This window comes from Bactrocera dorsalis, chromosome 1, assembly GCF_023373825.1.
Source record: "Bactrocera dorsalis isolate Fly_Bdor chromosome 1, ASM2337382v1, whole genome shotgun sequence".
Lineage (NCBI taxonomy): Eukaryota > Metazoa > Arthropoda > Insecta > Diptera > Tephritidae > Bactrocera > Bactrocera dorsalis.
Window position 1 is genome coordinate 66,978,341 of NC_064303.1, and position 26,356 is coordinate 67,004,696.

At 35.2% G+C, this 26,356-nt stretch overlaps 1 protein-coding gene and 2 pseudogenes across 8 annotated transcripts in view; all 3 read left to right on the top strand.

The window, feature by feature from the left end:
• The window catches only part of Irs1 (insulin receptor substrate 1), a 276,196-nt gene that overhangs the window by 173,927 nt on the left and 75,913 nt on the right, over nucleotides 1-26,356 (top strand).
• Nucleotides 9,871-10,000, top strand: LOC125775931 (small nucleolar RNA U3; annotated as a pseudogene).
• Nucleotides 10,012-10,188, top strand: LOC125775909 (small nucleolar RNA U3; annotated as a pseudogene).

Here is a 26,356-nt window from a genome sequence, read left to right on the forward strand (position 1 = left end):
TATTAAGGTATTGATTTGATTTTTTCTCAACTTGAGTTGGTATGGTGGTAACTAGTTCTCTAACTAGTCCACTTTGTATTTCGCTATGTAGCGTTTGAGCCTTGGAGCAACAGTGTGTCTCTTGGCAATTTTCGGGATTTCCTTTTGCATTTATACCCGTGGTTCTTTGTGTATAAGCACTTCTTTGTGGTGAGATGGGATATCTGCTGTAATGGAGCATTGAGTTGTGTCTTTTGTAACAATATAAGCAATTAAATTTGCTTTTGCAAGTTTTAAGATTGTGTGTATGGGACAAGTAGTTTGTACAGAGTCTTTTTGACAAAGTTGTTACTTTCGTTAATGTTTAATATTTTGAACTTCTCGCAAGACATAAGTTTATGCCCTCTTTTACATAGTTCGCATGACGTTTGCTTTTTCTGTTCGGATGTTAAAAATTATGTTTGATTTGTTTTTGCTTCTAGCTTGGGGTCTATTGAAGCTTCTAACCTTTCCGCAATTTCATATTGGGTGGTAAGAAAATCTTTCATTTGTTGCCACGTTGGGCACTTTTTTCGTGATGAGAGCGATTGCTCCCATAGAAGTAACGACTTTTCTGGTAATGCGGCGGTGCAAATGTTTACCAGAATAGGATCCCAGCTGTCTGTGGGGATATTAAGTGTCGATAGAACCGACAAACAATTAGAAACAGTGGATTCTAGTTTAATGAATTCTACACTTGTTTCTTTCTTAATTTTAGGAAAGTTTAATAGTGTTGTTACTTGCTTATCGACCAGTATTCTTTCGTTTTCATATCTCGCTTTTAGAGCTTCCCACGTCAAATTGTAATTGTCGTCATTTAATGCGAACTGTTTAACTATTTCGCCTGCTTGACCTTTTGTTTTGTATCGGAGGTGATACAGTTTTTGTGCCTTTGATAGTTGTGGATGGTTGATGTAAACGGCTGTGAACATGTCCCGGAAGGACGGCCATTCTTCATAACCTCCGTAAAACGTTTCTGTATCACATGTAGGCACCTCGAGTTGGATGCCTGAACTTGCCTCTTGATTGTCTATTTGTGGCAACTCTACTCTACTGTGGGGAGTAGGTGCAATTTATTAGCTTTAATTGATCGGAGATCATAGCTTTTTTTTGTTTCTTCGAACTGGTCTAAGCAGTTTTCGTATATGGCGTAAGCAGATAATTTAAAATTTTGTGGCAGATCTGAATCGTCAGAATCTACAATGGCGTCATGAGCCGATTGGAGGCAAGTCCAAAAATTTTTTGAAGTGAAACTTTTTTACGCGCGCTTGGCTTGGGGAGTAAGCTGACGAACGCGCAACGAGAAGTGTGATCAGGCGAGGCGAACGGTAATTGGCTTGTGGAGTAAGCTGACGAACGCGTAACGAAAAGTGTGATCAGGCGAGGCGAACGTAGAGAACGTATAATATAGAGAGGGTTCACCGCGTTGCCAAATTTACGACATTTCATTTAACATATGTACATATTAAAAGACCAAGCGGTCGCGCATATTCACGTACATACATATGTAATTATGTGTGCATGTAAACAAATTTGCAAGAACCAGAGAACTTAAAAGTATAGACAAAGAACATAAAATTTGTTAACATTGTATTTAAGGTCGGAATTCGCCTCGCAATTTTAACATTGTTTACAATTCGCTCACATATTCTAACCGAGAATATGAAGGGACAGAAATACATATACGGCATATGATAACAAGGCATATATGCCGAAGAAGAGAATATGAAGAGACTCCCAACGAAGAATTTCGTTTTGCTTGTTTATATTTTGTTTCATTTTGACACCGAAAATGTGTACAAAATACATTATGTTCTCTGTCTCACATACGCAAGAATATGAAGAGACATAAATATATGTATGCATGAATATGAAAATGAAGACATAAACATATGCATGCATGCTCCTTATGCAAGTTCATACATATGCATACATATTCACGCACATTGGAAGGCGAAGCTGTTACAGCGGCAAGGGAAGCGGTAACAATCGGCGATCGTTTGTTAGTTTCTTTCGCGTCTCGTCGCGTCAATGCTTCGACAGATTGATGTGCTGAACACATAGAACGCGACAGACTGCAAGCGCCATCTGAATCTGATATTGAAATACACACATTCTTACGGGGCATCTCGACACGATAGAATTTATAGAATACTAGCTGTCAAACGTATTGCTATTGCCATATCCAAATCTGTACGTGGGCATTTGCTATCATGATAGAATCATTTGCGCAAAGGCGTAGGGTAGGTTCGATGTAGCGCATGCTTTGAGCTCTTGAAAAATTTATTTTATCATTTGTGAAATGCCGTCGGGTAGGTAGCTGATGTAGAGCACGTTTGATATCTTTTATGTGGAAAAAAAAAGGATTAAGATCATTTTGTTTACAAATGTATTTCTGGGAAAAAGAAAAACATAACATAGATAAAGATACTTTTTTTTACAAATGTTTTTCTGGGAAAAATAAGATAATAAGAAAAGGAGAAAGATCCTTTTTTTTTACAAATGTACTTCTGGGAAAAAATAAGAACTCATATTATTGGACTATTATATAATAATTGCGGCATAAATTTTATATACCAATTGAAATAATAAATATAAAATGCGCAATAATATTTTGATGTATGCTTGTATAAGTTTATTAAGTTTAAGACTTCGCTCATTCCCAACCCAATTTGCATAATTTTTCTATAAATTAACAATATTAAACTAAATATTAATTTTTTGAAAAAATGTTATTTTGAAAATGTACTTTATTTTTATAATATAACACAACCGTCTTAATACTCGCTCTTCTAAGTTTCATATTGCCAAATTGAAAATGCCGTCGGCATATGTGCAAATGAGATATGTTGCCTCTTCAAAATTTTCATAGAAATGAAAACTGCGCTGTCAAACTGCTGAAGTGACAGCTTCTAGCTTACTATACATGGCAAACTAGATAGTATTCTATGTCTAGTAAGCTATGAGCAATGTGGAGTCTCCACAAGCTATGTGCACGGCAATGCAGCTAGTATTCTATAAATTCTATCGTGTCGAGATGCCCCGTTAAGGACACAGTTATTTAAACAGGTGCACAACTACATAACTGTGTCCATTAGAACGTGTGTATTTTATTATTTGACAGATGTCGCTTGCAGCCTGCCCCGCTCTATGTGTTCCGGGCGTGACTCTTTGAGTTTCGGCCATTGATTGTCCGTGACAAGGGAGATGCGAAAGATGCGTGCGACACTTGTTATTATGAATGTATCTACATATGTATGTGGCTCGCATTTGTTTTCGTAACATACAGACAAATGTGCCAAAGAAATAATATACATATGTAAGTATGTATATGCCATAGAAATTCTATTGGTACACATATGGAAATGATAACGAAATAATGCGAATATGCACATTTCATGAAGGTCATCAATTTTCTTTGAAGAAATGGAGTTCATTTTGCACATCTTCACTTTGTAATAGTAGATATATATATAATTTATTTGAAATATTACTTTATTTAAATAAAAATAAAGAGAGATAAAATTAAAATAATTTTTCCTAATTTTTCCCGTGTTCTGGACGATGGAACAAACATCATAATGGTAGTTGTTTACATGTCGCCCAATAACACAGTTAATAATATCATAAAGTTTATATACAGAAGACTTATGATTTATGGTCGAGTAGGTTCTAAAGAACTAGGAGAAAACTATCATATGTTGCCACTAACCTTAGCAGGAGATTTCAATATCATACTCATCCGACCATATTTTACAAAGAAGCTGATGCATGCTCCTTATCAGTTCTTCGCCGCTGTGTTTGAATAGCTCGGCCGGCAATCCATCGGCCCCTGCCGCTTTGTTGTTTTTCAGGCGGGCAATTGCTATTCGAACTTCTTCATGATCGGGCAATGGAACGTCTGCTCCATCGTCATCGATTGGGGTATCGGGTTCGCCTTCTCCTGGTGTTGTGCGTTCACTGTCATTCAGCAGGCTGGAGAAGTGTTTCCTCCATAATTTAAGTATGCTCTGGGCATCGGTGGCTAGATCACCTTGGGGGGATCTACAGGAGTATGCTCCGGTCTTGAAACCTTGTGTAAGCCGCCGCATCTTTTAATAGAATTTTCAAGCATTACCCCTGTCGGCCAGCTTATCAAGCTGTTCGTACTCACGCATTTCGGCCTCTTTCTTCTTCTGTCTGCAAATACGTCTCGTTTCCCTCTTCAACTCTCGGTATCTATCCCATCCCGCACATGTTGTGGTCGATCGTAACGTTGCGAGGTAGGCAGCCTGTTTTCTCTCCGCTGCGATACGGCATACCAGCTGTTCTTTTGCACTTTCCGAAAACCAATGGTTTCGGTTGCAGCTGTACGTAAGGAGTTTGAAATGCCGTCCCACAGTTCCCTTATACCGAGTTGTTGACGAGTGCTCTCAGAGAGCAGTGTCTGTTGTGATTGCAGCTTCTCGACGTCGAACCTTCCTTGTGTTTGTTGGCGTGCGTTTTTTGCTGCACAGAGGCGGGTGCGAATCTTAGCTGCAACAATATAGTGGTCCGAGTCGATGTTAGGACCTCGGAGCGCACGCACATCTAAAACACTGGAGACGTGTCTTCCGTCTATCACAACATGATCGATCTGGTTGGTAATTTTTCGATCCGGAGACAGCCAGGTAGCTTGATGGATCTTCTTATGCTGGAATCTAGTACTACAGATAACCATATTTCGGGCCCCGGCGAAGTCGATCAGCCTCAACCCATTTGGGGATGTTTCCTCGTGGAGGCTGAATTTACCGACCGTAGTACCAAAGATACCTTCTTTGCCCACCCTGGCGTTGAAGTCGCCAAGCACGATTTTGACATCGTGACGGGGGCATCTCACATAAGTGCGCTCCAAGCACTTATAAAAGGCATCTTTGGTCACATCGTCCTTCTCTTCCGTCGGGGCGTGGAATATGTTGAAGAACCTCGCTTTGATGCGGATTGTGGCTAGACGTTCATTCACCGCAGTGAATGATAGTACTCGGCGACGGAGTCTCTATCCAACCACGAATCCCACACCAAACCTGCGCTCCTTTATATGGCCACTGTAGTAAATGTCACAAGGACCTACTCGTCTCTGTCCTTGTCCCGTCCATCGCATTTCTTGGACGGCGGTGATGTCAGCCTTTATTTTCACGAGGACATCAACCAGCTGGGCAGTGGCACCTTCCCAGTTAAGGGACCGGACATTCCAGGTGCATGCCCTCAATTCGTAGTCCTTATTTCGTTTGCCATGGTCGTCATCAAAAGGGGGGTCTCTCATCCGAGGCTGGTTACAACTATTCACTGGGGGTGTTTTTTTTACGTGGCGGGTCCCAAACCCAACCCTATGCAGGGGATGTTTCGCCTTCTCACTTTAGCTCGCCTTCAAACGGATGTTCTTAGGCTACCCAGAGGATACTTGGTCAAAGACCGGAAATCGTGAGCTGCTTGAGTCACATGTAAAATAATCGTTTCTGGCCACTCCCAAGTGAATGGCAGTCAGAGAACTTTCCTCACTTGCGTGAACTTCTACACATGACTCCAATCAACCGCAGTAATTACTGATGTACCCATTAAAGAAAATAACGAATAAAACAATGCAAAAAATGAAAGATCTATGCAAAAATATTAATTTACTAATGAAAACATAAAATAAATTTAAATATTTGTAGGAAATTAATATGTATGTGTATATGTGCATACATGTATATAGTGCACACACACATTCATATATATATGTACATATAGATAGAGCGAAAGAAGTTTCACTTCAGTCGTGCGGTCATAAGCACACTCACTTTTTTTAGATTTTGATTTTTTATTTCTAGTAACGACTCCGAGTTTTCGTGAATCGGTGAAGATGCAAATCTAGTGCACTATCTTATTAAAATGTCACTTTGTGAAATGAATTTAGCAACCTGATTTGAGCGTGTAGCTCCTGCAGGTGTCTTTTGATTGTTATCAACTTTCATCATTTTTGATTTTTTTCTTTCTTACTATCGTATTGTATTTATATGAAATAATGTTACCTTTTTTTTAAATATATATTTTATTTTTGAATATATGTATAAATTGTAAATTGCAATTAAAATCGCGCTTTTTATTTATTAAAATATTCGATATTAATACGTGGGCTTGTGCGTGCTTTTGTTTTGTGCAATTGAGAGCTATTTAGCTATGCACGAATTGTGTGCTTATGATTATGCTTTTTCTTATATTCTTAAGCAATTGAGAGCTCGTTAGAGAGATCAATTAGCTTTTTTAATTAGTATGCACAAATTGTTTGTGCTAATGTACTTACATATATGAGCAAACAATATGTTGTAATGCTTGTGTAAGTTTGCTTTTTTTTTGTTTGGCAATATATTTGCACGACGAAAAGAGAGCGGGAGAATGGATTCGGTAAAACAGATGCTATATTGTACATATGTATGTAAATAATCATATGTTCTAATATTTCTGATTTTTTAAGTACATATCGTCACCTGAAATGCAAATTAACGTAACAACATTTTCAGAAATTTACAGTGGCATGAATGAAACACGGAATAAAATGGAACATGAGCGAAACAAAATATTAATATTGGTTAAAACTGGTTTATATATGACCGCAGAACCAGAAAATGTTGAACATATTTAATATTATGTATATAATTTGAAGTAGTGAAGCGTAATCAATAAGACACTCAATTTCGAATTTTTTGATGATACGTTATTTTGCATTTCAGGTGACGATATGTAATTTATATGTTAAAGTTTCTGTGTATATTTTTTGTGGTATGTACATATGTACATACTACATTAAGAAGATATGAGGAGAAATATATTTCTATTAGGTATATGTGCGAATATGTATGTATGTATGTCTTTTTTGCAATTCTTGCTTTGTTTTTTCTGTTACAATTTTTGATTATTGTATGAGCCTTTGCTTACTTAATTTATACAATCCTGTTTAAACATAATACCGGAAAACATTGCAAGTAAATTGAATTTTGTTTTTTCTTGGTATGTAGTATGTGTATTTGAATACACGAACGTAAGCTAGTACATAGCCATCGAAAAATTTAATATTTGTATTTATGTATGTATGCATATGTGTATATACATATGTATATTATACTGAACAGTTTTCGGTTCAGTTTCGAACCCAAAATTTAGCACAGTTTGGTAACCGCTTTAAATTTTTAATGAAATTTGTCATAGGTTTTATATTCCTATATATACATACATATGTGCATATAATATATTAAAGGACTTGATACGCTCACTTGGTATTTTTGTATGATATGGTTTGCTGGGTATATGTAATGTTGCGCTAATGCGTTTTGTTCCTCTTTCTTTTCTCCAGCTGGTGCCTCCTTCTGCTGTTGTTTTGTTGTGTGTATCAGGCACGTAGCCAGGGGGGGGGGGGCTAGAGGGCTGAAGCCCCCCCCGAAATAAGGAAATTTTTTAAATAAATCGCAAATAAAAGATTTATCACTGACTGAATCTTTTGAAACTCTTATACACAACTCAGCTCAAACCTATAACAGTCGTACGCAACTACACTAGACGGTGACTGAAAACTTATCAAAAGTCATACTTAAGCGTTGTACAGATCTCCATCTTGATATGGCGAAATTGGTTGGCCAGGGATATGACGGAGCAGCAAACATATCAGGGCATTTAAGTGGAGTGCAAACCAGGATAAGACAACTGTATCCAAAAGCACGATATGTTCATTGCGCTAGTCACCGATTGAACCTTGCGCTTTCTAATACTATGTCATTACCTTCAATACGGAACTGCCTTGGTATTGTCAGTGAAATAGCAAATTTATTTAGAAACCATTCAAATGCAAACACAACTTTCCAGAACGTTATACAGAAGCACGCACCAGAAAGCAAAAAAAAGACGACTTGTTCGCCTTTGTGAAACAAGGTTTATAGAAAAGCATGAAAGCATTATAAGCTTTGTGGAGCTTTTCAAATTCATTGTACTAAGTTTGGAAATAATTTCGAGTAAGACATGGTCCATTTCGTCTAAAGCATCAGCCTTCTTAGCAGCGGTAGAGAAAAGCGATTTTTTGCTTAGTCTATTGTCTGTGAGTCTGTGAGCAATTGTTCAGCTTAACGCTGCCACTGTCTGTGCAACTCCAAGAAAAATCTATGGATTTTGTATCAGCAATGAACCGAGCCAAAGAATTAATAAGAACTCTGCACCAGATAAGAAAAACAGCGGATGGTTTTTTCAACGATATTTTCCAAACAGCATCACAAATGTCTAAAGATTTTTATGACATAGATCTTGTAGTGCCTAGAGTGACTTCGCGTCAAACTACTCGTGCTAATCCACCTTGCACAACCCCTGAAAGCCACTTCAGAGTTACAATATTTATTCCATGCGTTGATGCTCTGATTCAAAACATGACAGAACGTTTATTAGTGAATGAGGATATACTCTCGTCATTTCAAATTCTACTCCCAGGTTTTGCTGCAATTGATAATGCCGAAGAATTAAAAAATTTAACTATTTACTTCGAGGAGCAAATATCAATGACAGCATTAAAATCAGAGTATCGATTGTGGTGTGCCAGCTTATCAACAATAGATCCAACCATAGAAGTGTTGAAATTACTGCAACATTGCGATGCAACGTATTTTAAAAATATTCACTACCTGCTTACAATTTTACCAACTCTTCCAGTGAGGACCGCTTCCTTCGAAAGAACTTCTTCAACCTTAAAAAGAATAAAAACTTTACCACGCAGTGTGATGGGCAATGAGCGGCTGAGTGCACTTGCTGTTATTGCAGTGCACTGGGATATTAAAATAGATCCAGATGAAGTAGTTAATGATATGGCAAACAAGAAGAAAAGAAAAATATTACTTATTTAAGTTACAACTACCAAATAATTTAAGTAATATGTATATGAATTTATATTGTTTTTTTTTTAATAAACAGAAAATTCAAAGTTTATATATGTTTTTACTTCAGCCCCCCCCCCCCCCGAAATGAAAAGCTGGCTACGGGCCTGGTGTGTATGTATATTTGTTGTAATGTTCGCGCCCGTTTGTTTCGTTTTTTATATGCTTTGTTTTTTTTTAATGTTTAGGCGTTTTTAGATTTCGCGCCCGATTTATGTTTTGCTTTTAAGTTTCGCGCGTTTATTTATTGATTTTTGAAGTTATACTTCTTATACGACGCCGGAAAAGGTTGCGATAGATTCTGGTTGCGCAACCTTCCATATAAATGTAACGCAAGGTTGCGCAACCTCGCTCCATCCATATGAATGTAACGCAACCTTGTCTGCATAACCAAATCATACTTAAGTCAGCGCAACCTAAGGGTCAATGGTGGTGTTGGTGGTAAGCGCCTAGAATGTCACGATGTGAACGCTGGTTCGAATCTCAACAGGATTTATTTTTAATTTTTTTTTGAAGTTATACTTCTTATACGACGCCGGAAAAGGTTGCGATAGATTCTGGTTGCGCAACCTTCCATATAAAAGTAACGCAAGGTTGCGCACCCTCGCTCCATCCATATGAATGTAACGCAACCTTGTCTGCGAAGATGTGCGAGCAGCAAGCGAAGCGGTGACAATCGGCGATCGTTTGTTCGTTTCTTTCGGCACAGCTCGGCTTTTCTACCAACAACACAATGTTGCCATGCTTATGCTGTTGTTGTTTTTGTTTTCGTAGAACAATGTTCCAATTTTTGGTTGGTGACATATTCACATGTGTGCGCATAAATATGTTTGTAGGCTTGTGCATTATTGAAGTTATACTTCTTTTTCTTTCGTTTGTCTTTCATTTCTGCGAATTCCCAACTATTTTGTGTGACTTTTAATTGAAATACTCTGCGTTGGCCTTTCAGAATCACACAGAATCATTTCTGTGGTTTTTGAAATCGACCCACGAGGACGAGGTATAGCGTTTTATCCGGGAGCGTGAGATTTAAGAAAATCGCTCGCTTACAAAGGATAAAACGACTTCTGAGTGGCGATTTTAATGAATGAATTCACAGAATCATTTCTGTGCTTTTGGAAATCGACCCACGAGGACGAGGTATATCGTTTTATCTGGGAGCGTGAGATTTAAGAAATTCATTTCTAATTTTGTCTTTTGGCATATTAGAAATGTTTCTTCGAAAATCGCTCGCTTACAAGGGATAAAACGACTTCTGAGTGGTGATTTTAATGAATAAATTTCTTTCGGTTGAAAATACTCTGCGTTGGCCGTTAAGAAGTTAAGACTATACTTCTAAGGGATCACAGCAATATTATGTATATATTTATACATATTATGTATATGTATGTATATTGCAGTGATAAATTTATTGCAAAAGCAAATGTTCTACAAAGTATGTTTATTTCTATACTTAAACAAAATTATTAGAACCATCGTATGTTTCTTGCATGCATAACCAAATCATACTTAAGTCAGCGCAACCTAAGTGTCAATGGTGGTGTTGGTGGTAAGCGCCTAGGATGTCACGATGTGAACACTGATTCGAATCTCAACAGAATTTATTTTTAATTTTTTGCTTTTTAACATCGTATACTATACTAATAAATATTTTTCTTACTAATAGAAATTAAATTTATCACAGCAATATTATGTATATGTATATTGCTGTGATAAATTTATTGCGAAAGCAAATGTTCTACAAATGTATATGTATATTCTATACTTAAACAAAATTATTAGAACCATCGTATGTTTCTTGCATGCATAACCAAATCATACTTAAGACAGCGCAACCTAAGTGTCAATGGTGGTGTTGGTGGTAAGCGCCTAGAATGTCACGATGTGAACACTGGTTCGAATCTCAACAGAATTTATTTTTAAATTTTTGCTTTTTAACATCGTATACTATACTATGTAATAAATATTTTTTTTTTCTTACTAATAGACTAATTACAGCAATATACATATACATAATATGTATATACATATACATAATATGTATATACATATACATAATATTGCTGTGATAAATTTAATTTCTATTAGTAAGCAAAAAATTAAAAATAAATTCTGTTGAGATTGTAGCCCGTGTTTCAAGAGGAGAGAAAACAGCACAATAATATCGTGAATACCGAGCACGAAAGAAAGCAGAGCTGGAAAAGGAGAAATTGGAAATGATAGCTGGCAGCCAACCGAGGAAGAGGAAAACAGCTGAGGAATATCAGAGAGCGCGTAAAAAGATTCAACGTCTGCTGTTTCATCAATCTCTGCGGGAGCATCTATAACTACTGATGAATCAACGATCGTCAATTCACCGATAACTGCTGGGCTTTCAACGCGTGTTGATGGATTACAAAAGATATATGGTTACGGTGCATATTCCCTTCCGCAACGAAGAGACAGAACTTCTTTCCGAATTAAAATTCCTTCATTTAGACTTTGCTTTATAAAATGTGCATAATAAAATTATAAAATGTGAATTTAAGTTTTCTTTCATAGAAAATGTTATGCATTTCTGAGCACCGCTAAGAAGTATAACTTCTTCCGCGCGTAGGGACTCCACGCACCTTTTTTTTGTTTTCTTTTAGGTTCCGCGCCCGAATAGTGTTTGTTTTTGTTTGTATAAAACTTTTATCATATGTTTTTGGTTTTGTGTACATCTATATGTAAATATGAAGACAGCGCACTCTTATGTTTTCATATGTGAGTATGTATGCATTTTGTATTACAGCTGTTTTTGTGTTTTCTTTTTTTTCTGTTTTTATTTGCTCACCACACTAGCATATGCACATATGTATTTATATATTAATTATGTTTTGTATTTGTACATTTGTTTTGTCACTTCACCGTGCTATTTTCTTTTCACAATTTATTGCTGTTAATCTATAGTGCGTTTCTTTAAGGCTCGAAGGACCATGTTTAACTTTAACAAGTATATTTTTATTTAAACTTTCACTATGTACATACATACATATGTATAAGTTGAAATCGTTTAGATACAATCTAATAAAAATATCCGTGTCACTTCAATTTTAATAACAATTAGTTTATTATAGAAGCCTTTAACTTTATATAATGTTAATTTAAAGCTAAATGATAGATATGCCGAAAAAAGGTTAGTGTTCCAATTATTAGATCGTGGGGGTCCCCGTGCTAACTGCAGCGTGCGGAATTGTGGTCGAAAACGAAATTTGTTGAGCGCAGTGTGTCGAACGAATGTTGATATCGAATTGGACCGGGTGATGATGACGGGGCGCAGTGTGTCAGCGAATGTATGTATAAAACGATTGTGTCTGGGCGGCTTGTGTAGAACGAATAGTAGATGACGAATGTAGTCAAAATAAAAGCGATGTCCAATCCTTTTGACATCTGATGTGGTGAAATCCAATGTGTCTCCAGGTGTGGTGTACTGGTGGTGTGGTGTGTTGGTGTTGTGTCTAGCTAGGGTGTGCCAGTTTTTCCCGGGTAGAGTGGGTCGAGGCTTAACTCATTTAAACAATTAGAGAATAACTTGTGCAAGCAAGAGTACGGAAACATGCGATTACTAAACAAAGCTCGTAATTGCGACATATACCCTGCGTACAGTAAGTTAATTGAATGCAAGCTTCACTGCCGGCCAGAGGGGATAACGAATTGTAAAACTTACGTAAAAGCTCCTTTAGAAAAACTGGTAGACCACACTGCCAAAGGAATTTTATTGCTACAAAAAGAAGTTATTGAACAACTCTCAGATATAAATGAAGCTACATTGATATTTAGCTACGGTTTCGATGGTTCAACAGGACAGAGTATGTTCAAACAAATGTTTAACGAAAACACGCCTGAGGCCTTTGATCAGTCCCTCTTTGTAACCTCAATTATACCTCTTAAATTAATATCATTTTCGAATCAGATAATTTGGTTTAACCGCACCCCTCAATCCATACGGTTTTGCAGACCAATTAAAATTGAGTACGTTAAAGAAACTAAAGAACATATTTTGGCTGAAAAAAATAAATTACATCTGCAAATATCTAGTTTAGTGCCGTTAAAATAGGATTTGGAGAATGATACGGAAATTATCATTAGATATGATTTAAATATTACATTGATAGATGGCAAGGTTTTGAACATATTAACCGGAACAAATTTTACTCAATCTTGTCCTATTTGTGGTGAAAGTCCGAAACAATTTATGTCTATAAGAGATCTAAAATCTCCTGTTTTTGAACCAAAACCAAGCACTTTAAAGTACGGCGTCAGTCCATTACATGCTTGGATACAATTTCTGGAATTTGTATTACATCTTTCATATAGAATCGGTATAAAAAAGTGGCAAGTAAGGAATCCGGAAGACAAAAATACCATTAAGCAAAGAAAACAGGAAATTCAGAAAAATTTTTGGGGAGAAAATGGGATTGCATATTGACAAACCTAAGTCAAATGGATGTGGCTCAACAAACGACGGGAATACGGCTTGAAGAGTGTTCGCTAACTTAGAACTATTTGCATCAATTACTAATGTTGACATTGATCTATTGAGACATTTTCATATAATACTGGTGTCGATTTCGTGCGAATTTCGCATTCATTTTAAAAAGCTCAGTGATTTTTGTATAGATACTGCCGATTTATATTTCAATAAGTACGATTGGTACCCAATGTCGGCAACAGTCTACAAGATTTTAGTTCATTCGGCACAAATAATGGAGGCGTATTTAGTACCAGTTGGCTGCCTAGGCGAAAATGCATCAGAAGCCAGAAATAAGTTTTACAAAAAAGATCGTATTGCTCATGCGAGGAAAAATTCACGAAGTAACAATATTGTCGATGTGTTTAATAGAGCTCTGGATTCTTCTGACCCTTTGTTATCAAGTATCTGCTTAAATAATCGTACTAAAAATAAATTAATCCGAAGAATCCCACATGAAGTTACTGAACTTTTAGAGTTGCCTGCTGATGATGATGAAAATTGTAGTTCAGACGACGATATAGAGATGCTCTCTGAATATTCTTTTGAGTTAGAAGTTGATATTGAACAGGATTTGGAATAATGTATGGTTATATTGTAATGCATTTAAAAAATTATCTCACATGCCTGTTATTAATGTTCTTTCTTAGACAAATTTATAGCTGTCGGGAAATCCGGTTGTGTTTGCCCGAAATGCACTCACTAATAAACGTAAACATTTAAAAACATAAACTTTTTCTCTTTATACTCTCTATTTTTGCATAAAATAAATTCATTTTTATAAACTATTGAAACGTTTGCATATTACAGAATTTATAATATTTTATATCTACGAGGGGTAGGAGTGGCAGTACTCCGACTACCCTCATTTTTACAAAAGTCTATGAAATATGTACATATGTATATGAAAAGCATTTGAGCGAAGTTTTAGCGATCTAGGACTTTTCTCTGATTTTATGCCGAAAATAATGGTGCGCTGGCCCATAGTGCGCTGGCTAGGTTACAGTCAGCGTCATATTTCATCGTACGGCAATCTAAAATCAAATTTTCCGTTTTCAATCCACTCAAATGCAAAAAGTTTTTCCATAAATAAAAGAAAGTTTGTAAGTTAAGTAATTCATGAGCAAATTAATTGATTATATTTCAGAATGAAAATGATAAATAAAAAAGTATAAATCGAACAAAATTTTTGCATCATATTTCATCGTGCGCTACATATTTATGTAATCAATTTCTATTACGAGTGTTATTATTTAATATATGATGAATTTGTTTTAAAACTTAAAATCTAGTATTTTGTTGGTCCACCGTTTAGAGTTACTATGTTTCGCATTCTATTTGGCATGAAGAGATCAGTTTAGCTGTAAATCAAGCTGGTATCTTATTCCACTCTTTTTTAAAGTGGCCACTGACGAAATTGTATGATTTTTAAGATTCTTTTTCAAATAATCCCATACGTGTTCTATGAGATTTAAGTCCAGACTTTGTGGAGGAGCGTGGAGCTGTTTTCGCGTTTTGTATAGCAGCCATTCGCGAACCAAATGCGCAGTATGTTTTGAGTCATTGTCCTGTTGGAAAACATAACCATCCGATGAACCCAATTTTTCAACCGACTGTTTTAAATGTTACTTCAAAATTGCTACTGTAATTTGTGCATTTTTTGTGCGCTTATAAACACTATGTTTCCATCTCCAGAAACTGCCATACAACCCCAAACCATCACGCTGCCTCCACCATGTTTTACAATATATCGCAAATTTTTAGCTTGAAGGGTAGTACCCGGTTTTCACCAAACTTTTGAAGGTCCATCATATCTGAAAATATTGAATTAGCTTTCGTCTGTTAAAGCACTGTCTGCCAAAAGTCAAGACTCTTCCTTGAATGCTGATTAGCGGTTTTCGACGAGCTATTTGTGAAAAATATCCGTTACGTTACGTCGTAATATTATCTGAATTGTAGACTTGCTCACACACTTTTCCGAAACTCTTTCTATTTCGCTTCTATGTTAAAGCTTTTTTGTTTTACAGTAATTATTATTATTTTTTTTCTTCAAAATTATGTTATTTATTGTATCTGCTTTTTCTTAAAGCCTAACAATAAGTAATGAAATCTTAAATCTATTTAAAAACTAGACAGACTCAAGCAAGAGATTGAGCTGTTTTGGTGTTACGTCGCTCCTTAATACGCAGGCATATCTCTTCTTTTAAGTCGTGTTTGATCGCAGGAATGTACCAAAGCATTAGCCAAAGGGTTTGGGTGATCTCGGAGTTTAGATATATATTTAATTCTGCTGTCTTCTACTGTTAATTCTGTTGTTCTACAAAGTATGTTTATTTCTATACTTAAACAAAATTATTAGAACCATCGTATGTTTCTTGCATGCATAACCAAATCATACTTAAGTCAGCGCAACCTAAGTGTCAATGGTGGTGTTGGTGGTAAGCGCCTAGGATGTCACGATGTGAACACTGATTCGAATCTCAACAGAATTTATTTTTAATTTTTTTTTAATTTTTTGCTTTTTAACATCGTATACTATACTAATAAATATTTTTCTTACTAATAGAAATTAAATTTATCACAGCAATATTATGTATATGTATATTGCTGTGATAAATTTATTGCGAAAGCAAATGTTCTACAAATGTATATGTATATTCTATACTTAAACAAAATTATTAGAACCATCGTATGTTTCTTGCATGCATAACCAAATCATACTTAAGACAGCGCAACCTAAGTGTCAATGGTGGTGTTGGTGGTAAGCGCCTAGAATGTCACGATGTGAACACTGGTTCGAATCTCAACAGAATTTATTTTTAAATTTTTGCTTTTTAACATCGTATACTATACTATGTAATAAATATTTTTTTTTTCTTACTAATAGAAAATAAATTTATTACAGCAATATACATATACATAATATGTATATACATATACATAATATGTATATACATATACATAATATTGCTGTGATAAATTTAATTTCTATTAGTAAGCAAAAAATTAAAAATAAATTCTGTTGAGATTGTAGCCCGTGTTTCAAGAGGAGAGAAAACAGCACAATAATATCGTGAATACCGAGCACGAAAGAAAGCAGAGCTGGAAAAGGAGAAATTGGAAATGATAGCTGGCAGCCAACCGAGGAAGAGGAAAACAGCTGAGGAATATCAGAGAGCGCGTAAAAAGATTCAACGTCTGCTGTTTCATCAATCTCTGCGGGAGCATCTATAACTACTGATGAATCAACGATCGTCAATTCACCGATAACTGCTGGGCTTTCAACGCGTGTTGATGGATTACAAAAGATATATGGTTACGGTGCATATTCCCTTCCGCAACGAAGAGACAGAACTTCTTTCCGAATTAAAATTCCTTCATTTAGACTTTGCTTTATAAAATGTGCATAATAAAATTATAAAATGTGAATTTAAGTTTTCTTTCATAGAAAATGTTATGCATTTCTGAGCACCGCTAAGAAGTATAACTTCTTCCGCGCGTAGGGACTCCACGCACCTTTTTTTTGTTTTCTTTTAGGTTCCGCGCCCGAATAGTGTTTGTTTTTGTTTGTATAAAACTTTTATCATATGTTTTTGGTTTTGTGTACATCTATATGTAAATATGAAGACAGCGCACTCTTATGTTTTCATATGTGAGTATGTATGCATTTTGTATTACAGCTGTTTTTGTGTTTTCTTTTTTTTCTGTTTTTATTTGCTCACCACACTAGCATATGCACATATGTATTTATATATTAATTATGTTTTGTATTTGTACATTTGTTTTGTCACTTCACCGTGCTATTTTCTTTTCACAATTTATTGCTGTTAATCTATAGTGCGTTTCTTTAAGGCTCGAAGGACCATGTTTAACTTTAACAAGTATATTTTTATTTAAACTTTCACTATGTACATACATACATATGTATAAGTTGAAATCGTTTAGATACAATCTAATAAAAATATCCGTGTCACTTCAATTTTAATAACAATTAGTTTATTATAGAAGCCTTTAACTTTATATAATGTTAATTTAAAGCTAAATGATAGATATGCCGAAAAAAGGTTAGTGTTCCAATTATTAGATCGTGGGGGTCCCCGTGCTAACTGCAGCGTGCGGAATTGTGGTCGAAAACGAAATTTGTTGAGCGCAGTGTGTCGAACGAATGTTGATATCGAATTGGACCGGGTGATGATGACGGGGCGCAGTGTGTCAGCGAATGTATGTATAAAACGATTGTGTCTGGGCGGCTTGTGTAGAACGAATAGTAGATGACGAATGTAGTCAAAATAAAAGCGATGTCCAATCCTTCTGACATCTGATGTGGTGAAATCCAATGTGTCTCCAGGTGTGGTGTACTGGTGGTGTGGTGTGTTGGTGTTGTGTCTAGCTAGGGTGTGCCAGTTTTTCCCGGGTAGAGTGGGTCGAGGCTTAACTCATTTAAACAATTAGAGAATAACTTGTGCAAGCAAGAGTACGGAAACATGCGATTACTAAACAAAGCTCGTAATTGCGACATATACCCTGCGTACAGTAAGTTAATTGAATGCAAGCTTCACTGCCGGCCAGAGGGGATAACGAATTGTAAAACTTACGTAAAAGCTCCTTTAGAAAAACTGGTAGACCACACTGCCAAAGGAATTTTATTGCTACAAAAAGAAGTTATTGAACAACTCTCAGATATAAATGAAGCTACATTGATATTTAGCTACGGTTTCGATGGTTCAACAGGACAGAGTATGTTCAAACAAATGTTTAACGAAAACACGCCTGAGGCCTTTGATCAGTCCCTCTTTGTAACCTCAATTATACCTCTTAAATTAATATCATTTTCGAATCAGATAATTTGGTTTAACCGCACCCCTCAATCCATACGGTTTTGCAGACCAATTAAAATTGAGTACGTTAAAGAAACTAAAGAACATATTTTGGCTGAAAAAAATAAATTACATCTGCAAATATCTAGTTTAGTGCCGTTAAAATAGGATTTGGAGAATGATACGGAAATTATCATTAGATATGATTTAAATATTACATTGATAGATGGCAAGGTTTTGAACATATTAACCGGAACAAATTTTACTCAATCTTGTCCTATTTGTGGTGAAAGTCCGAAACAATTTATGTCTATAAGAGATCTAAAATCTCCTGTTTTTGAACCAAAACCAAGCACTTTAAAGTACGGCGTCAGTCCATTACATGCTTGGATACAATTTCTGGAATTTGTATTACATCTTTCATATAGAATCGGTATAAAAAAGTGGCAAGTAAGGAATCCGGAAGACAAAAATACCATTAAGCAAAGAAAACAGGAAATTCAGAAAAATTTTTGGGGAGAAAATGGGATTGCATATTGACAAACCTAAGTCAAATGGATGTGGCTCAACAAACGACGGGAATACGGCTTGAAGAGTGTTCGCTAACTTAGAACTATTTGCATCAATTACTAATGTTGACATTGATCTATTGAGACATTTTCATATAATACTGGTGTCGATTTCGTGCGAATTTCGCATTCATTTTAAAAAGCTCAGTGATTTTTGTATAGATACTGCCGATTTATATTTCAATAAGTACGATTGGTACCCAATGTCGGCAACAGTCTACAAGATTTTAGTTCATTCGGCACAAATAATGGAGGCGTATTTAGTACCAGTTGGCTGCCTAGGCGAAAATGCATCAGAAGCCAGAAATAAGTTTTACAAAAAAGATCGTATTGCTCATGCGAGGAAAAATTCACGAAGTAACAATATTGTCGATGTGTTTAATAGAGCTCTGGATTCTTCTGACCCTTTGTTATCAAGTATCTGCTTAAATAATCGTACTAAAAATAAATTAATCCGAAGAATCCCACATGAAGTTACTGAACTTTTAGAGTTGCCTGCTGATGATGATGAAAATTGTAGTTCAGACGACGATATAGAGATGCTCTCTGAATATTCTTTTGAGTTAGAAGTTGATATTGAACAGGATTTGGAATAATGTATGGTTATATTGTAATGCATTTAAAAAATTATCTCACATGCCTGTTATTAATGTTCTTTCTTAGACAAATTTATAGCTGTCGGGAAATCCGGTTGTGTTTGCCCGAAATGCACTCACTAATAAACGTAAACATTTAAAAACATAAACTTTTTCTCTTTATACTCTCTATTTTTGCATAAAATAAATTCATTTTTATAAACTATTGAAACGTTTGCATATTACAGAATTTATAATATTTTATATCTACGAGGGGTAGGAGTGGCAGTACTCCGACTACCCTCATTTTTACAAAAGTCTATGAAATATGTACATATGTATATGAAAAGCATTTGAGCGAAGTTTTAGCGATCTAGGACTTTTCTCTGATTTTATGCCGAAAATAATGGTGCGCTGGCCCATAGTGCGCTGGCTAGGTTACAGTCAGCGTCATATTTCATCGTACGGCAATCTAAAATCAAATTTTCCGTTTTCAATCCACTCAAATGCAAAAAGTTTTTCCATAAATAAAAGAAAGTTTGTAAGTTAAGTAATTCATGAGCAAATTAATTGATTATATTTCAGAATGAAAATGATAAATAAAAAAGTATAAATCGAACAAAATTTTTGCATCATATTTCATCGTGCGCTACATATTTATGTAATCAATTTCTATTACGAGTGTTATTATTTAATATATGATGAATTTGTTTTAAAACTTAAAATCTAGTATTTTGTTGGTCCACCGTTTAGAGTTACTATGTTTCGCATTCTATTTGGCATGAAGAGATCAGTTTAGCTGTAAATCAAGCTGGTATCTTATTCCACTCTTTTTTAAAGTGGCCACTGACGAAATTGTATGATTTTTAAGATTCTTTTTCAAATAATCCCATACGTGTTCTATGAGATTTAAGTCCAGACTTTGTGGAGGAGCGTGGAGCTGTTTTCGCGTTTTGTATAGCAGCCATTCGCGAACCAAATGCGCAGTATGTTTTGAGTCATTGTCCTGTTGGAAAGCATAACCATCCGATGAACCCAATTTTTCAACCGACTGTTTTAAATGTTACTTCAAAATTGCTACTGTAATTTGTGCATTTTTTGTGCGCTTATAAACACTATGTTTCCATCTCCAGAAACTGCCATACAACCCCAAACCATCACGCTGCCTCCACCATGTTTTACAATATATCGCAAATTTTTAGCTTGAAGGGTAGTACCCGGTTTTCACCAAACTTTTGAAGGTCCATCATATCTGAAAATATTGAATTAGCTTTCGTCTGTTAAAGCACTGTCTGCCAAAAGTCAAGACTCTTCCTTGAATGCTGATTAGCGGTTTTCGACGAGCTATTTGTGAAAAATATCCGTTACGTTACGTCGTAATATTATCTGAATTGTAGACTTGCTCACACACTTTTCCGAAACTCTTTCTATTTCGCTTCTATGTTAAAGCTTTTTTGTTTTACAGTAATTATTATTATTTTTTTTCTTCAAAATTATGTTATTTATTGTATCTGCTTTTTCTTAAAGCCTAACAATAAGTAATGAAATCTTAAATCTATTTAAAAACTAGACAGACTCAAGCAAGAGATTGAGCTGTTTTGGTGTTACGTCGCTCCTTAATACGCAGGCATATCTCTTCTTTTAAGTCGTGTTTGATCGCAGGAATGTACCAAAGCATTAGCCAAAGGGTTTGGGTGATCTCGGAGTTTAGATATATATTTAATTCATATGTCTTCTACTGTTAATTCTGTTGTTCTACAAAGTATGTTTATTTCTATACTTAAACAAAATTATTAGAACCATCGTATGTTTCTTGCATGCATAACCAAATCATACTTAAGTCAGCGCAACCTAAGTGTCAATGCTGGTGTTGGTGGTAAGCGCCTAGAATGTCACGATGTGAACACTGGTTCGAATCTCAACAGAACTAATTTTTAATTTTTTTTTTAATATTTTGCTTTTTAACATGGTATACTATACTAATAAAGATTTTTCTTACTAATAGAAATTAAATTTATCACAGCAATATTATGTATATGTATATTGCTGTGATAAATTTATTGCGAAAGCAAATGTCCTACAAATGTATATGTATATTCTATACTTAAACAAAATTATTAGAACCATCGTATGTTTCTTGCATGCATAACCAAATCATACTTAAGTCAGCGCAACCTAAGTGTCAATGGTGGTGTTGGTGGTAAGCGCCTAGAATGTCACGATGTGAACACTGGTTCGAATCTCAACAGAATTTATTTTTAAATTTTTGCTTTTTAACATCGTATACTATACTAATAAATTTTTTTTTTCTTACTAATAGAAAATAAATTTATCACAGCAATATACATGTACATAATATGTATATACATATACATAATATGTATATACATATACATAATATTGCTGTGATAAATTTAATTTCTATTAGTAAGCAAAAAATTAAAAATAAATTCTGTTGAGATTGTAGCCCGTGTTTCAAGAGGAGAGAAAACAGCACAATAATATCGTGAATACCGAGCACGAAAGAAAGCAGAGCTGGAAAAGGAGAAATTGGAAATGATAGCTGGCAGCCAACCGAGGAAGAGGAAAACAGCTGAGGAATATCAGAGAGCGCGTAAAAAGATTCAACGTCTGCTGTTTCATCAATCTCTGCGGGAGCATCTATAACTACTGATGAATCAACGATCGTCAATTCACCGATAACTGCTGGGCTTTCAACGCGTGTTGATGGATTACAAAAGATATATGGTTACGGTGCATATTCCCTTCCGCAACGAAGAGACAGAACTTCTTTCCGAATTAAAATTCCTTCATTTAGACTTTGCTTTATAAAATGTGCATAATAAAATTATAAAATGTGAATTTAAGTTTTCTTTCATAGAAAATGTTATGCATTTCTGAGCACCGCTAAGAAGTATAACTTCTTCCGCGCGTAGGGACTCCACGCACCTTTTTTTTGTTTTCTTTTAGGTTCCGCGCCCGAATAGTGTTTGTTTTTGTTTGTATAAAACTTTTATCATATGTTTTTGGTTTTGTGTACATCTATATGTAAATATGAAGACAGCGCACTCTTATGTTTTCATATGTGAGTATGTATGCATTTTGTATTACAGCTGTTTTTGTGTTTTCTTTTTTTTCTGTTTTTATTTGCTCACCACACTAGCATATGCACATATGTATTTATATATTAATTATGTTTTGTATTTGTACATTTGTTTTGTCACTTCACCGTGCTATTTTCTTTTCACAATTTATTGCTGTTAATCTATAGTGCGTTTCTTTAAGGCTCGAAGGACCATGTTTAACTTTAACAAGTATATTTTTATTTAAACTTTCACTATGTACATACATACATATGTATAAGTTGAAATCGTTTAGATACAATCTAATAAAAATATCCGTGTCACTTCAATTTTAATAACAATTAGTTTATTATAGAAGCCTTTAACTTTATATAATGTTAATTTAAAGCTAAATGATAGATATGCCGAAAAAAGGTTAGTGTTCCAATTATTAGATCGTGGGGGTCCCCGTGCTAACTGCAGCGTGCGGAATTGTGGTCGAAAACGAAATTTGTTGAGCGCAGTGTGTCGAACGAATGTTGATATCGAATTGGACCGGGTGATGATGACGGGGCGCAGTGTGTCAGCGAATGTATGTATAAAACGATTGTGTCTGGGCGGCTTGTGTAGAACGAATAGTAGATGACGAATGTAGTCAAAATAAAAGCGATGTCCAATCCTTCTGACATCTGATGTGGTGAAATCCAATGTGTCTCCAGGTGTGGTGTACTGGTGGTGTGGTGTGTTGGTGTTGTGTCTAGCTAGGGTGTGCCAGTTTTTCCCGGGTAGAGTGGGTCGAGGCTTAACTCATTTAAACAATTAGAGAATAACTTGTGCAAGCAAGAGTACGGAAACATGCGATTACTAAACAAAGCTCGTAATTGCGACATATACCCTGCGTACAGTAAGTTAATTGAATGCAAGCTTCACTGCCGGCCAGAGGGGATAACGAATTGTAAAACTTACGTAAAAGCTCCTTTAGAAAAACTGGTAGACCACACTGCCAAAGGAATTTTATTGCTACAAAAAGAAGTTATTGAACAACTCTCAGATATAAATGAAGCTACATTGATATTTAGCTACGGTTTCGATGGTTCAACAGGACAGAGTATGTTCAAACAAATGTTTAACGAAAACACGCCTGAGGCCTTTGATCAGTCCCTCTTTGTAACCTCAATTATACCTCTTAAATTAATATCATTTTCGAATCAGATAATTTGGTTTAACCGCACCCCTCAATCCATACGGTTTTGCAGACCAATTAAAATTGAGTACGTTAAAGAAACTAAAGAACATATTTTGGCTGAAAAAAATAAATTACATCTGCAAATATCTAGTTTAGTGCCGTTAAAATAGGATTTGGAGAATGATACGGAAATTATCATTAGATATGATTTAAATATTACATTGATAGATGGCAAGGTTTTGAACATATTAACCGGAACAAATTTTACTCAATCTTGTCCTATTTGTGGTGAAAGTCCGAAACAATTTATGTCTATAAGAGATCTAAAATCTCCTGTTTTTGAACCAAAACCAAGCACTTTAAAGTACGGCGTCAATCCATTACATGCTTGGATACAATTTCTGGAATTTGTATTACATCTTTCATATAGAATCGGTATAAAAAAGTGGCAAGTAAGGAATCCGGAAGACAAAAATACCATTAAGCAAAGAAAACAGGAAATTCAGAAAAATTTTTGGGGAGAAAATGGGATTGCATATTGACAAACCTAAGTCAAATGGATGTGGCTCAACAAACGACGGGAATACGGCTTGAAGAGTGTTCGCTAACTTAGAACTATTTGCATCAATTACTAATGTTGACATTGATCTATTGAGACATTTTCATATAATACTGGTGTCGATTTCGTGCGAATTTCGCATTCATTTTAAAAAGCTCAGTGATTTTTGTATAGATACTGCCGATTTATATTTCAATAAGTACGATTGGTACCCAATGTCGGCAACAGTCTACAAGATTTTAGTTCATTCGGCACAAATAATGGAGGCGTATTTAGTACCAGTTGGCTGCCTAGGCGAAAATGCATCAGAAGCCAGAAATAAGTTTTACAAAAAAGATCGTATTGCTCATGCGAGGAAAAATTCACGAAGTAACAATATTGTCGATGTGTTTAATAGAGCTCTGGATTCTTCTGACCCTTTGTTATCAAGTATCTGCTTAAATAATCGTACTAAAAATAAATTAATCCGAAGAATCCCACATGAAGTTACTGAACTTTTAGAGTTGCCTGCTGATGATGATGAAAATTGTAGTTCGGACGACGATATAGAGATGCTCTCTGAATATTCTTTTGAGTTAGAAGTTGATATTGAACAGGATTTGGAATAATGTATGGTTATATTGTAATGCATTTAAAAAATTATCTCACATGCCTGTTATTAATGTTCTTTCTTAGACAAATTTATAGCTGTCGGGAAATCCGGTTGTGTTTGCCCGAAATGCACTCACTAATAAACGTAAACATTTAAAAACATAAACTTTTTCTCTTTATACTCTCTATTTTTGCATAAAATAAATTCATTTTTATAAACTATTGAAACGTTTGCATATTACAGAATTTATAATATTTTATATCTACGAGGGGTAGGAGTGGCAGTACTCCGACTACCCTCATTTTTACAAAAGTCTATGAAATATGTACATATGTATATGAAAAGCATTTGAGCGAAGTTTTAGCGATCTAGGACTTTTCTCTGATTTTATGCCGAAAATAATGGTGCGCTGGCCCATAGTGCGCTGGCTAGGTTACAGTCAGCGTCATATTTCATCGTACGGCAATCTAAAATCAAATTTTCCGTTTTCAATCCACTCAAATGCAAAAAGTTTTTCCATAAATAAAAGAAAGTTTGTAAGTTAAGTAATTCATGAGCAAATTAATTGATTATATTTCAGAATGAAAATGATAAATAAAAAAGTATAAATCGAACAAAATTTTTGCATCATATTTCATCGTGCGCTACATATTTATGTAATCAATTTCTATTACGAGTGTTATTATTTAATATATGATGAATTTGTTTTAAAACTTAAAATCTAGTATTTTGTTGGTCCACCGTTTAGAGTTACTATGTTTCGCATTCTATTTGGCATGAAGAGATCAGTTTAGCTGTAAATCAAGCTGGTATCTTATTCCACTCTTTTTTAAAGTGGCCACTGACGAAATTGTATGATTTTTAAGATTCTTTTTCAAATAATCCCATACGTGTTCTATGAGATTTAAGTCCAGACTTTGTGGAGGAGCGTGGAGCTGTTTTCGCGTTTTGTATAGCAGCCATTCGCGAACCAAATGCGCAGTATGTTTTGAGTCATTGTCCTGTTGGAAAACATAACCATCCGATGAACCCAATTTTTCAACCGACTGTTTTAAATGTTACTTCAAAATTGCTACTGTAATTTGTGCATTTTTTGTGCGCTTATAAACACTATGTTTCCATCTCCAGAAACTGCCATACAACCCCAAACCATCACGCTGCCTCCACCATGTTTTACAATATATCGCAAATTTTTAGCTTGAAGGGTAGTACCCGGTTTACACCAAACTTTTGAAGGTCCATCATATCTGAAAATATTGAATTAGCTTTCGTCTGTTAAAGCACTGTCTGCCAAAAGTCAAGACTCTTCCTTGAATGCTGATTAGCGGTTTTCGACGAGCTATTTGTGAAAAATATCCGTTACGTTACGTCGTAATATTATCTGAATTGTAGACTTGCTCACACACTTTTCCGAAACTCTTTCTATTTCGCTTCTATGTTAAAGCTTTTTTGTTTTACAGTAATTATTATTATTTTTTTTCTTCAAAATTATGTTATTTATTGTATCTGCTTTTTCTTAAAGCCTAACAATAAGTAATGAAATCTTAAATCTATTTAAAAACTAGACAGACTCAAGCAAG